The 14,680-nt window shown below is 43.1% G+C and overlaps 1 protein-coding gene across 4 annotated transcripts in view; it reads left to right on the top strand.

Moving 5' to 3' along the window:
* Positions 1–14,680, top strand: part of FYN (FYN proto-oncogene, Src family tyrosine kinase) — a 212,637-nt gene that overhangs the window by 95,080 nt on the left and 102,877 nt on the right. For all 4 annotated transcript variants that reach the window (XM_055535160.1, XM_055535158.1, XM_055535161.1 and 1 more), the window contains exon 3: positions 4,472–4,541. The gene's annotated coding sequence lies outside the window, so the exon portion shown is untranslated. The remainder of the gene's footprint in view (positions 1–4,471; positions 4,542–14,680) is intronic.

A 14,680-nucleotide genomic window follows, 5' to 3' on the forward strand; every position in this document is an offset into this window, starting at 1 on the left:
GCGTGGGAGGGAAGAACAGGGCAGGTGAAGGCCCAGAGGAGGGACAGGTGCTGGGAACAGCAAATGCTTTGGTAAGGCTGGGCATGAGGGAGAAAAAGAAATGGGCGATAAGGCCGAGTTGGGTCTGGAATGATGGTGGTTGACTTGGAGTACAAAGCTGAAGAATGTGAGTCTGAGTAAGTCTTTGGTCTTTCTAACCATGTTACTACCCTGAGGTTCCTAGGGGGTGGCTTAGAGGCACTGCAGGGGCCAAAGGTTCAGAGCCCTTCCTTGCTCATTGTACCGGGCGTTACCTTTCACTTAAGAGGGTTCCCATTGGCCTGTGCCAAGCACCCATTCACTTACCTAGTCCATCAGTCTGCAAATACTGAGAACCTCCTGTATGTCTAGACCGTACTCCATTCTGCTGAGAGACCGTGGAAGGTTTTTGGTTTTTTGTTTGTGTGTTTCATTGTGTTTGTTTGTTTTTGTTTTCTGTACAGAAGGTTTTGACCCGGTGACCGACTAGCAAGAGCCGTGGGTCAGCAACCTGAGTTATATTTCTGTCTCTGCCACCCACTCATAAATCCTTAAGCAAGTCTCCTGACCTCACTGGGAGTAGTTTATCACCTGTAAAGTGTAGAACTAGACTGGTAAATCATTCCCAACTGAGACATTCTAGGACTGCCATGATCAGTGCATGATCTGTAGTCCAAAACTTTCCTTTCTGTCAAGAGATTCAGAAAAGGAGAGACCAGAGGCAGAAAGGTCAGGTAGGAGGTGATGGCAAGAACGTCTGTGGGGCGCCTTACGGATCTGAGTGAGGCCTTTCACTTATTCACTCAACAAGTGCAGTACTTAGCGCCAGACGTTGCCCTGAGCATGGACATATGTCAGTGACCAATACAGAGCCTCTGCTTTCAAGGTACTTCCTGTATAGAGGGCAGTGGTGGGACTGGAACAGGAGTGACAGATTGAGAGATGTGGTTTGAAACTAAGAACAAAGGGTGTTAGTTGGAGCTGTGGAAGTGTATGAGGTACCAGAGAAGAGAAAGGACAAAGGTTTAGAGGGAAAGAGAAACCTGGGATGATGGAACCTTCTGTGAAAGGCCAACGAATGTTCACTCCATGATAGAAAACACATTCTGTGTCATGCCAAAACAACAAACTTGTCCCCCAAAATATCCTGGTGTGGCTGCAAAGCTATGACACTAAAGAGAAAATGTCTGTTTAGACACTCAGTTCTCCTTGACTACATCGTTCCCATATATGAAGCAAAATGACACCAGAGCCATGTATGGGTTTATATTATATAATGTGAAGTGTTAGTCACTCAGTTGTGTCCGACTCTTTGTGACCCCATGGACTGTAGCGCACCAGGCTCCCCTGTCCATGGAATTCTCCAGGCAAGAATACTGGAGTGGGTTGCCATTCCCTTCTCTGAGGAATCTTCCTGACCCAAGGATGAAACCTGGGTCTCCCGCATTGCAGGCAGTCTCTTTACCAACTGATCCACCAGGAAAACCCTGGGTTTATATAATAACTGATCTATGTGCTTTCCTCAGAAAGGTCTCTAATAAGTACCAATGATATGTAAAAGTAGTGTGGGCAGCTGCCTAAGTTGCTAGCCCTTTAAATCTTTTCCCAGAGCAGCTGTCTCTCTCCCATTCATTCATTCATTCATTCTCTCTCTCTCCAAGTTATTGGCCTGCATCCAGAGCAGATTCTGAGAGCCTCAAGCTTTTCCTTATTTACCCTTCAGTAATTACATATCACAGGTTGTTTGCTCTATGAGAGTCCGGGGCTGAGCAATTAGTTTCCCATTGTCTTCGCAGGAAATGACATCCATGTGACTTCTGCAGAAGGCAACTGTTGACCACTCTGGTTAAAAGAATTTGGAAAGCATTCAGCACTTCCTCTGGTTGATCATTCAGACTGGCTGATTGGGAAAACTTTTGGAAATGTGCAGAGCGAATAATGGTTGACAGAACCAGAAATACTACTGGGTCAGTCCCTGAACAAAAGAGGCCTCTGAACTGTTCCTCGTGTCTCTCGATGCACTGACTTGTCTGGGGCCCTTCACTGTGTGGCTCAGCATGGTGCCTCGGCATTCTATTCTTTTTATAATACTTTTTGGGGAATGATCAGTCAGGATGCTTTCCAGCTGCAGATAATTGACTATCCAATTTAAGGAGGAAGGCAATGGCACCCCACTCTAGTACTCTTGCCTGGAAAATCCATGGACAGAGGAGCCTGGTAGGCTGCAGTCCATGGGGTTGCTAAGAGTCTGGAACAACTGATCGACTTCACTTTCACCTTTCACTTTCATGCATTGGAGAAGGAAATGGCAACCCACTCCAGTGTTCTTGCCTGGAGAATCCCAGGGACGGGGGAGCCTGGTGGGCTGCCGTCTCTGGGGTCGCACAGAGTCGGACACGACTGGAGCGACTTAGCAGCAGTGCAATATGAAATTTATTGAAAGTCCAGTAGCTCTGCAGACTTCAGGGTTGACTGAATGCAAACACCCCCAACTCTACTTTCCTGAGTTTCTTCTGTCTTCGCATCCTCTGTGGGCCAACTTTATCTTGTTGGAGCAAGATAGCTGCAGAAGTCCCAGACATCACATCCCACACAGCATTCAGAAGGAGGGACTTTCTCCCAGAAGAATGAGAAGCTCCCAGCAAAACATTCTGCATCTGTTGTTGGCCTGGATAGGATCACATGCCCAGTCTTGAACCAGTCACTGGCAACAGGAATGAGTTTCCCTTAGATCAGTGAATCTCAAACTGTAGCATGCTCACAGGTCACTTGGGATCTTGTAAAACAGCTTCCGGTTCAGTAGGTTAGGGGCAAGACTTCAGAGCTGACATTTCTCAGAAGCTCCCAGGTGATGCTGACATTAGACCACGCAGGTCCCCACCCCACCCCAGCTGGACTGCTGTCACCTGCCCACAAGGACTGTGGCTGGAGAAACATGGGGGATCTGCGAGGAAGAAGGAAGAGGGAATGGCCCCATGCAAATAAAACCTGTATCAGAGATACTTGTATCCAGTGCATAACAAGCATGTTACCTTTAAAGCAGGAGCCACAGGAGGTCTATGATACAGCAGTAGAAACAAAAAGCACTTGCAGTACTAAGTGTGGTGTGGGCGCACCTACAAACACCTTATTATTTGTTTATTCTCGAGGTTGTGTACATTGCCATTTTTGAAACAAAAAATTAAAGTCATGCTACTTTCTTGATTCTCATTCAGCTATTTTTATTTAATGCCATATACCTAATGTGACTCAAAGGGAACGAGTTCAAATGAAGTGGATTTACATATCCTTAAGTATAAAAGAGCATGCCAAGTCTAGCCATCGTTCTTTGAGTCGCTGATTGTTGTCTTAGTTACTGGGGAGGGAGGGTACACCCCCACTCATCCTATGAGTCACTTGACATGACGTTGGCGCGTGGAAGATGCTGTCTGTCAGTGGTGAATTTCTGCCAGTGCAAATGGTCACAGTGCCTTTATACATGATGTTCAGTGGAGAAAATCATTGTGCTCTCTACATGGAAAAGGAAGAACTATTTTGTTATCTTGTGTGGGCTGGGGGATAGGTTTCTTGACAAAAGACACACAGAAATCCTGAAGTGCTGTAATTTGGGGGAAAAGGCTGTTAAGACTGAAGGACCAGTGTTCCTCCCGATCACAGACTCAGGGGGGCCCAGAGTGAAATATGCGGCCAGGTGTTGAGTAAACCCACCTGGGTGGTACCCAGAGGGACTGCTGTCTCCAGAATCACATGCAGACAACACTCTGTGAGGGAGATGGAGTTTTCCTGCTCCATCTGCTTGACCCGCCCACTCCGAAACCACAGCTTCACATCTGTGAGACCTGTGGGAGGGCAGAGCAACTCTTACTAACTGTCCTCACCTACACAGGTCACCAAAGTGCCTGTACCCAGGGAATTACTGACCCTGACACCTTCAGAGGTTCTCGGTTCCTCTGGACCAGCTGGGGAAAGCTGCTGGGCTCCGAGCTCCAGCAAGGCAGGAACTGTGCTCGCATCACACCAGTGCCCCATGGATAGGCAAGATGACTGAACAGGAAGATGGTCAGCCCCACCGACCAAGCATTCACTCTTTAAGGAGAAACAAAAGAGGGGAACATTCTGTTGTGTAACTTCAGTAATTTACCAGCTAAATATACAACGTTTCAGTGTCCCGTCCACATATTTAGAACCTCAAGGACTGAACAGTTAGAGACGAAATAATATTAGCTGATCCTGTGTGCTACAGGCAAGGTGGCACTATGATTCATCAATTGGTTCAAACGATGTTGACTGAATGTCGTCCTACTGTGCGCACTGTGAGGCATGGCAACGAGAGTTTGGTCCATGGATGGGTGCCCAGAATAGGGAAGACGTGGTTTCCAGAAGGGAAGCACAATATATGCTTAATTACTTCTGCCTAATGATGCATTTTTAATTTCGTTGTGGTATTTTTCAGGACCAGTCCAGCAGCTGTATTAGAAGACATGTGGTATATATAAAGTTTGTGATCGTTGGGGGAAATTTTGGTAAGTGTCACTGCCTTTATCTCTGATACCTTGTGAAGTACGTGGTGCTCATAAAGGGAAGCCAGGGCTTTGTCTCTGCATCTTTTAAATCTGCTCTGCACTTGACAAAATGTATTTTATAATTAAATGTGACACTCAATTGGTATTTTCTGACAGTACGACATTTTTTCTTGTCATTGCTGGTGGTGTTAAAAAGTATGGGGTTTTCTAAGATATAATAAGTCTAGATTTTAGGAAACCTTCCAGATGTGGGATGAAGAATACCCTGGACCATTTAGCTTATGTTCTAAGCCACCCATGGAATATGTGAGTAATTAACTTGCAAACCAAAAGAAGTGGGAAAAAAAAAAGTTTCTAGGTTTCCAGAGCAGAGAGATCCTTCCAGTCTATTTGTTGAAATGAGAGAGAAACAAGCAGTTAGCTGCTTGGGGAATGGGACGTGAAAGGGAATTAAGAATCCAGCATGCCTCATCCCAGCCTGGGACCAGCAGAGCAGTGGTCTGAGACCAGGAACATTAAATTCAGCAGTCACCCAGAAGACCTTGCTAGCAGTAGTCAAAAGGACAGGAGACATGGGTCAAAACCCAAGTTCTACACTTAGCATTTGTTATATAACCTCACTGAGCCTCAGTCTCCTCATCTGTAAAATAAGGCATATAATATTACCTACCTCCTAGGACTGTTGTGAGAATAAAGCAAGCTAAGTAGTTCAGGGATGCTCAATAAAGCAGTTTTTTTTTAACTTATTTTATTGAAATATAATTAATTTACAGTGTTGTGTTAATTTCTGCCATACAGCAAAGCGATTCATATACATATTCACATATATATACATTCATATATTTTTTCATGTATATATACGTTCATATATATTTTCATGTGTATATATACACACATTCATGTATATGTATATCCATGTATATATATACACACATTCTTTTCATACTCTTTTCCATTATGGTTTATCACAGGATATTGAATTTAGTTCCTTATGCTATGCAATAGGACCTTGTTGTTTATCTATCCTATACATAATAATTCGAATCTACTAATCCAATCTCCCGATCCCTCCCTCCCGCTTGGCAACCACAAGTCTATTATCTATGTCTGTGAAAAGCAGTTATTCTGGATAACAGAACACCCTTGTTTGAAAACTGGACATTTGCCATTGAGGTCAAGCCAGCAAAAGGTGTGCGTGTCTTCCAGAAGAAGAGACGTTGAAGAGGGGCTAGTCACCCCCTGTCTGCTATCACAAGGGACATCACAGCTGGTCACCACAGTCCCTTCTCCAGCGTCCACTGCATAGCAAGCAGGGGGAAGCCTCAAGACATTTGCCTTCTTCTCTCACCCTGTCAACCTGTTCTTAAACCAGTTTAGCTAATTTAACTCCCCTTCCTGCCACCTTTGCAGCCAGGTGTGGTCACATTGTTTTAGCTTTGTTCAGTTTGAGAGCTAATGTTATTTTGAATCAAAATGATGAGAAGAGAAAGAACAGGTCAGAAGGAGATGGTACCCTTGGTTTAGGTCTCAGTTACCATGTTGAGGCTCTCATTTCCAAACCTTTCTTTGGATTTTTTTGTCTATGCTTATTATTCAGGCTTCACAGAGATTCAGTTACTGGACAGAATTTTTTTTAACTAAAGTCCATATTTATTCACATTTCGTCTGTTTATTAATTGAAGGATAATTACAGAATTCTGTTGGTTTCTGCCAAACATCATCATGAAGGGCAGAAATATTTGAGCTTTAACTAAAAGAATTTGGCTTTAGGGTGGGGCCCTTTACCGGAAGTTGGGGAGAATCAAGAATGTCACTGAGATGAGCTCATGGTTAAGATTTGGTGTCCAGAGGTGACAACCCTCCAGTTTTAGGACCTCAAAGAGATGGACATGGCCTCAGGAGTTGTCTGGTCCAGTCTTCCGTTAACAAAAAAATAAAACTCTTCTCCAGAATTCTTGACAGAGGGTATTTCACATTCTTTCAGAGGTGGGGTTTGCTATTGCACAGAGGAGCTTTCTCCAATTAAAAAGCAATTCAGGGCACAGGGAAATTTAAAGGGGTGAGAAAATTGTGCTAGCTTTGACTGTACTGGTATTTATACAACTGTAGGCTTTTGTGAAAACTCACATGGCTATACAACAAAAAGGGTGAATTTTGCTATAGTTAATTAAACCTTAATTTTTTTAATGGGGAAAAGAACGAGCAACTAGACAAATACCTGGACATTAGTCAAATTATTACAAAGAAAGAAAAAGGGAAGGAGAGGAGGAGGGAGGGAAGAAAAGCTATCTAGACCTTCTATTGATCTACAATACATGCTCGAGGGAACAGGACTTGGTCTTCCTTCTTCTTTTCAGTGTCTGGACAGTACCTGGCCTCCAGAAGGCCTGTGCTGAGTATTTATTAAATCATCGAGGCCCCTGAGTCACTCTCTAAGCAGATGGAGACAAGCTCACTTACTTTCCCACACACCACCCACTGGATATTTGAAGATGCTCTCCTTCCTCATTCGTCTTCTCTGGGCTGAGTTTAAACTGTCTTTGTTCTTTGACTCTTCATCTCCTGATGTGATTTTCCTTTCTCACCCTGCCCGGCGCCTCTCCTGATTTGCTCCCTACGAGTGTCTGGGGCTAAAAACACAGCCTCTGAGGGGATCTGGACCCCAGAAGGGATACAGTGAGTCCCCACTTCTGTAGATGGTGTTAATACACAGCAAGCCTTATCCCCTTCCTTACTAAGGGCTTGGTAACTGGATTTCTTACCAGTAGTCTTCTAAGAATGGAGCTCCTAAAAGTAGGGAGGCTAGTGGTCCATCCAAGAGATCAGGTGGCAGCAAAGCCAGCCTCATCAGTGTCTTGACTGAAATGAAGCCAGGTCCTGCCCCTGTTTTGAGACATCAGCGGTGCTGTTTATAAGTCTTTCTGGGCAGTACTGTATTTCAGGTCCCACTTCTTCACCATGAGTCATAGCAAGTTAGAAATTCTGAAAATTAAACTTATAGGTGCCTTGAAAAATCTAGACTTTTTTTTTCCCCTGGCAATGCCAGGGGAAGATGTATAAATAGATAAATAGAGAGCAGTAGTTCTCAACCAGGGTTGTTTTTGTCCTTGCAGAGGACATTTAGCAACGTGTGAAGACATTTTTTGTTACCACAATGGGAAGGGTGGGTATGTACTATTGGTGTCTAATGGATGGAAGCCAGAGATACTGCTAAAGACCCTAAAATGCACAGGACACGCCCCCTCCATACACACACACACACACAGAAATGATCCTGCCCAAGATGTTAGTAGTTCTGAGGCTGTGAAACCAATATGGAAATAATAATAATTTTTAAAAAATCAATGTCTAAGGTACTCATGATTTTGAAGGTTTAAATTTTTTAATGTTTTGACATTTAATTAAATGTAAATATATAACTAGAAAACATAAAGAAGTTTGTTCAAAAAATCACAAATCTGAAAGTGCTCCTAAGAGGCTACATCACCACAAACTCCAAGCCAAAAATGATCTAAATGAATTCAGACAGATGGGTGTCTGGAGACATATACTGAGGACTGTCAGCTAAAGCTGAAAACGAGACTCACACAACTTGGTTCCAGCATTCACACAAAAGAGATTGGCTCGTGTTTTAAATTTCAGCCCGGTTTCTTCAGATGTGTTTGTCTTCAGATGACCTCTGAGATGAGGCAGTATTTCAATCTGGGTTAGCCCATCCTTTTGAATCAAGGGTGTGATTCTGGTGTGATGAGAATGTGCTTAGGGAGGAGAGAGATCTCATTACAGATGATTGAGATTGGGTATTTTGGTACTCAGGGCTGTTTATTTGCATCAATTTCCTAGTGACAGTACAATCTGGTTTAACTGGGAGTCGTTGTGAGCTTGTGTAGCCCGATATGGCTACATTTGCCAAAGCAGGGAGATGAAAGCAACATACGTCAAGTTGTGATATAGGACAATCCGCTTGAAAAGACTTTAATTATAGGGCCTATTTTGGGAGGGTAACTGTGCTTTTTGTGAGGTGTATTTTGGGATCCGCTAACCCAACTTCAAGGCCAGTAATATCTTCCCAGAAAGGGTGTGGTTGTGTGCTTGTTGCCTAAATATTTTCTTACCCAAAGCTTTGGTATTTGGTACTTTCCTTCGACTTTACTCCCCTTCATTTTTCTTTTCCTGATAATCTTTCCTCTTGCAAGAATGCTATGAAAATGCATTCTGGGAAGCTGGAGAAGAGAAGGATGAAAGATCTCATTTAGATGGCCAAGTCCAGAGATTTAGGGGCGTTACATTATCAGTCTGCTGTTTTTAAGACAAATAGAATTTGGAGGAATGCCCCAAAAGTAATAGTAAGCAGAATCACGGGAGACTATAAAAACAACACGTTGGGGGAAAATATTTTACTGTATGTGTCTATTAACAGAACTACACACTTACAACTACTTTTTTCCAGAACCCCTTTTCCAACCCATGGGTAATTCTTGTGAGCCATTTCAGTGTTCTTTGGCTAATGATCTGGAGTGAGTTATCTGGTTTTACTTTTGTTCTTTGAGATTCTTGCCTTTTTTCAGCCCTGTCTCAGGTGAATACCTGTGTGTGTGTGTGTGTGTGTGTGTGTGTGTGTGTGTTCGGGAGAGGGGGTGGGGAGGGCATTGTCTTCAGGTGGCTCCCACACACTAACCTATGTGAACCGCAGCTCCATTCTTCCCTTTATCAGGGCGTACAGATTTGCGTGCAGCAGCCCTGCCCAGCCTTTCAGATGCCCTTTTGTAAGCATCGTTGGAAGCTTTGGAACAGAGTGGTATGACCTGTTGAAAGCCAGCCCTGTGCATGCTGGCCCTGCTCTGGTATGCATGAGAGCAGGTGCACCAAGGTTGAGCAGATGCATCGACCTTGTACTCTTGATCTTTGAAGTAATTCCCACAATCAGTTATCCCTTGCTCTCTAAGAGAAGTGTTCTTCTGTCTCCAGGTCAGTTTTGGCACCGTCCTAAACCAGCCTCATTGAAGCTGCATTGAGGCTGCCCTCCTGCTTGTCTGCCCCAATAGCTCATGTACTTAGAATCCACTCTAAAATCCACACTGTTGTGTGGTTGTTACCTCCAGCAACACTTGTATACCAGAATTTCCCACTTATGGAGGGAAACCTTTTCAGAATAAGTAGCTGACAAGTATTCTAGAACATGACTGGAGAGCTGACATTGTGTCATACATCTCACCTAGGATCCAGGTGATGGGACCCACCCACCCCCCAAGCCCTGCCCCTAATTGGCAGGCTGCCCACATGTTGAATGCACGTGATGATACCATTTGTATAACCCACTTAGGTTCATAAGAAGCTACCACACATTTGCTCCTCCCAAACCACTTCTTAGGTGATGGAGCAGGTGCCATGCCCAGATAAAATCTTTTGCTCAGAGACTGTAGCCTTAGTCTCAGGCAGGGGCGTTTGGGAGTGCAGACCTGTTTGTTGTCCTGCTTTCAAAGAGAAAGTAACTACTGGCATGTGGAGAGGCAGGGGTGTTACGTGTCCTGCCGTGTCTGGGACAGCCTGCCCAGTGAAGAATTGTCGCCAATGCAGCATACACTGCAGCCCTGCTGAGAACTACTGCTCTGAGGTTGAGTGGCTGCTATACAGCAGAGGGGGGCTCATACCCACTCTCTCTCAATCCAAGGTCTCTATGTCCCTCTCCATGTTGGAGGCATCACAGAATTCATTCCCACTTCTTTGGGAGTGCACGCTGCAGTGAAATTGAACTCAGAGTAGCTGTTCCTTGGACTGTGCCATGGCTGCTATAGCGCCAGACCTCCACTGCAGCATCCTGCCGGGGAAGCGGCTTCTCTGGGACCTCAGTGGCCCAGCCAAGCAGCACCCTGTGCCTAGCATTCCTCTGTCTATGCCCAGCGCAGGTGGAGAGAGAGTATGTGTGTATTCTCTTAGGAAGAGACCAAAGAGGATGCTCCACCCAAAGCCTTTGATCTAGTCTTACTGGCTTACAGACCATCCACAGAGGCAATTAGGTTTCAGTGTTAGGAGTTTTTGATATGATAGCTTAGGCTTCCTATCTACCTGCTGCACTTCTACAGCCTGTTGGAGCTTTGTTTAAAGTTTGGTTTTGATGTCGACCAACAAAGAAGCCAAGACAGTGGCTACATCAGTTTGAATGAGCACACATGAAAGTTGATTAACGTGGTAAAAATAAAGCCATGTCGAATGAAAAGGCACACAGTGAAGCTGACTTGAATATAAACGTTGAAGGGGTTATGTAAAGGGGAGGAAGTGATAGTATCTGATCTTTTTTTTTTCTTCTTTCCTGGCTTTCCCCTCCTTCTCTTTCTTCCAGATTCTATCTCAATTTTTTATTTTGAAAATTTTCAAACCTACTGGCTTGGGAGAATGATAAATACCTGTATATCCTTTATTTAGATTCACATGTTAGTCTACATTTGCCATATTTACCTTTTGTATCCCAATATATGTAATATATATAATTGTACATAACATATGTAATATATATAATTATATGTAACATATGTAATATATATAATTATATGTAACATATATAATTATATGTAACATGTAAAATATGATATATTTTATATATAGTGTACGTTATATAAATTTTGCAAAACCATTTGAAAGTTGCAAACATCTTGACCCTTTGCCTCTAAATAGTTCACCATGTATCTCCTAAATATAAGGACTTTCTTCTACATAGCCACAATGCTATTAGCTAATAAGAAATAAAACAATAATTCCATAATATTATCTAATACTCAGTCCATATTCAAACTTTCCCAGTTGTCCCCGGCTGCCTATGGTTTAGAATGTCCTGCCTTCTGAGCTTGTCTGTTTCTTCACAGGGTTATTTAACTTGCTCCTCACTTCCTGAAAATTGTTAGGTCTAGAGGCTTGATATAAGAGGCAGGTAAAACCTCTTTTGGCAAGAATTCTTCATAGGCGGTATTCCATCCTTGATGTTACATCACATCAGGAGGCAGATGATGTCAACTTGTCCATCATCCACAGTGCTCAGTCTGATCTCATAGATCAGGTGGTAACCAGACCTCACCAATGTCCAGAAGCACTTAGAGTCAGTAAGGCATCTGTGGGCTGGTACCTGGGTCCTTTGTCAGCATCCTGACCCCCACCTACCTTTCATCCAGGGATTTGAGTATCAATGAATAATCCTAGCTTGCATCAATTATCACACTGGGATAGTGTCTGATAATTTTTATCCTTTGCTTTCACTTCCTCAGTTATTTATAGTGAATGATCTGGGCCTTCATATTTTTCAGTGATGACTTTTAAGCCACTTCCTTGGTAGTCAGCTCGATTTTGCTGTGATAATAGATTATGCTAAACATTTTCCTTTCTCACCTGCAGAATAGGGAGTAACTTGAGCAGAGCATTTACTGCACACCAGGACCACACAGACTCCTTACCTATAGAACTCCTTTCACTTTTTTCCTCTCACAACAGCTCAGACTAGCAAGCAAAGTGACTTGCTCAGGGTCACCCAGCTCCTGCAGTGGAGCCAAGATCAAGCAGATTTGTCAGAATTTCCCACTCATTTGTGTTCCCTCCAACCCCCAACCCTGGCTGTGTCTCCCACCCTGCAGTTCTTGCCTTAGATGAATGCCTGCCTGACTGGTGGGTCCGTGAACAGGGAAGGTCAGTGAGGGAGGTGCAGGAGAAACACATGCCACCCTAAAAGGGCCAGGTGCCACTGGGTTTCTGACAGATGTGGCTCAGTACCACCAGAGATCTCCATCCATGTGTTAACCATTCCAACTTTTTAATATTGGCAACTGATTTATATATTCTGATACTTTTTCAGCCAAGTCGTCAGTTTTCCCCACCAGCATGGCTGCTGGCTGAAACTGTCTTGACTCAGCCTGGCTTTGCTTAGAAATGGAATTCATGGTTTGTCTGTTTTTAATACCATTTTTAAAACGGGTATTATTGTTCTTGAGATGGGATACTTTTTTGATTGGAGGAGTGTTTGATTTTTGAAGAGGGAAAATCAGTCTTCAGGGAAGTTTTCTTTAATTGATACATTATTATAAAACCTTCATTTTATAGGATTTTCTTTTTTACTGAATCAACACAGTTCATTATTGAACTGCACTTTCACACAGATGGTTTCAGAGAGCTAGAACAGATATGGGGTGGGGATTGGGGAAGGGACAGGTGCCCCCCAGTAGGCAGGACCGCTGGCTGGCTTCCCTGGACCAGGACAGGGGAGATCGGGCTGTTCAGTTTCTGGGGATCAGTTCTCCACGTGTATACACACAGCAAGCCAGCAACTCCTCAGACATAAACACAGACACCCTGAACAAAAATGGGATTTCTTAACTAGCAGGTTAATAGCACAATCATAGATGTTTCATTTGTAGCTTTGAAGGAAAGCAAATACACTTCCCTCTTAATATCATCTGTAGAATTTTTTTTTTTCCCAAAATGTTCTCTGAGTCCTTGCAGGGCAATGAAGTCTGTCTGTTTCACCCATCATGTACTTCTTGTTCTCGTGTTTATTTAACTGTGTTAAGGAGTCAGAACAACCTGCAAACTTGTTCCTATGAGAAGAACTGAAGCAGAACTGACAAACAGCAGCACTTCTCAGGATGGGCCTCAGTTGTTGTAGTGCTGCTGAGGATTAAGACCTCTTAGGTTAATTCTAATTGTTCCTAGCAGAATGACTCCTGAGTTGGGAGCGAAGGGGAATGATTGCAGGTAAAGACCTTCTCTGGTCTTACTTCCTCATGCAGGAGCTTATTCCTGCCCTCTCATTTTACCAGATTAGTAACCTGAGGCACAGAGAGGTTGAGTCCTGTCCAGGTCGAACCAGATTAGCCTGGGTCTTTTGTGATTGTGACTCAGGTTTCCTAAAGCTAAAATTTTCAGTCAAGTAATGCTTCACCCCATGTGTCATCTTATTGTCAGCAATGTTTATTTCCATCCAAACCCTCCATTACCCAGCTTACCACCGCCAATAATGTTTAACAGGTGAAGAAATGAAAGTCAAAGTCGGTGTTGTTCAGACACAGAAATAGAAGACAAGGAGCATGTGTAATTATAATTTTCCAGTAGCCGTGTTGAAAGAAAATAAGAAGAAACAGGTGGAATTAATTTTGATAGTGTACTTTAACCTAATAGATATCTGAAATATTAACATATCGCCATGTAATCAATGTTCAAAATAACTGGAATTCTTGTAGCAAGTCTTTGAGATCTCAGTGTGTACTTTACACTTTAAACAGTACATCTCAATTTAGCCATATTTCAAGTGTCCAGCATGGCTAGTGGCTCCCAGTATAGGGCAGCATGGCAGTGTGGTGGCCCAAGGTCATACCTAGCTAGATTCTTTAAGTCTCTTAAGAAAAACTTCAGCAGCTTTTTTCTTCTCCCCCTAATCTGAGGCCACATATTTCTGTCCTCTTTGTGTCACTTTTTCCCCAGCTAACTCTAATTACAGGGGATGCTTGGTTTGGCCATAACCACAAGCTCAGCAGTTTTCCACCAGTCCTGGCGGCTGGTTAGACCAGCACACTATGCCTTGTAAATGATAGCCTGTGATAATTAGCCTGTGAAGCATTCTTCCAAATTTCTCCACAGCAGTTTCCATGATTTCCTTTTTCTTAAGAATACCTCAGTGGAATTTTGCAAAGCCAGGGAGATTTTTTTCAATGCATCCTTTCTTAAATACCCATTCTAATCAATGAATGATTCTTAAAATACTTGCTACCTAGTAGGCTCCCCACGACCTCAGCAGACCAAAAAAGCATTACACATTTTTTATCTGTTTTTATAGTGAGATACCTGTGTTAATTCATGATGGCTTATTTTCTTTTTGAACTAATCTAATATTTCCCCAATATGTCAGTCCCATTTTGAGCATTATTTACAAAGACACTGAGAGCATTATTTGTGGTGAAACATTAGTAAAAATCAGATTCCATTTCCACTTAATGTCAAGTCTCTGGCCATTGACCCCATTACTTGAAGTATTAGCCTGTAATACATCCCAGAAACAGAAATGTCAGAAGAATGGTGACAGGCTCCTGGAGTTTGTTATGATGGACTTCCCCCAAATAGAAATCCTGATTTGTAAAAATTTAAATCATAACGCAGGAGATCCA

The sequence above is a fragment of the Bubalus kerabau genome, chromosome 9, assembly GCF_029407905.1.
Source record: "Bubalus kerabau isolate K-KA32 ecotype Philippines breed swamp buffalo chromosome 9, PCC_UOA_SB_1v2, whole genome shotgun sequence".
In the NCBI taxonomy this organism is placed as follows: domain Eukaryota; kingdom Metazoa; phylum Chordata; class Mammalia; order Artiodactyla; family Bovidae; genus Bubalus; species Bubalus kerabau.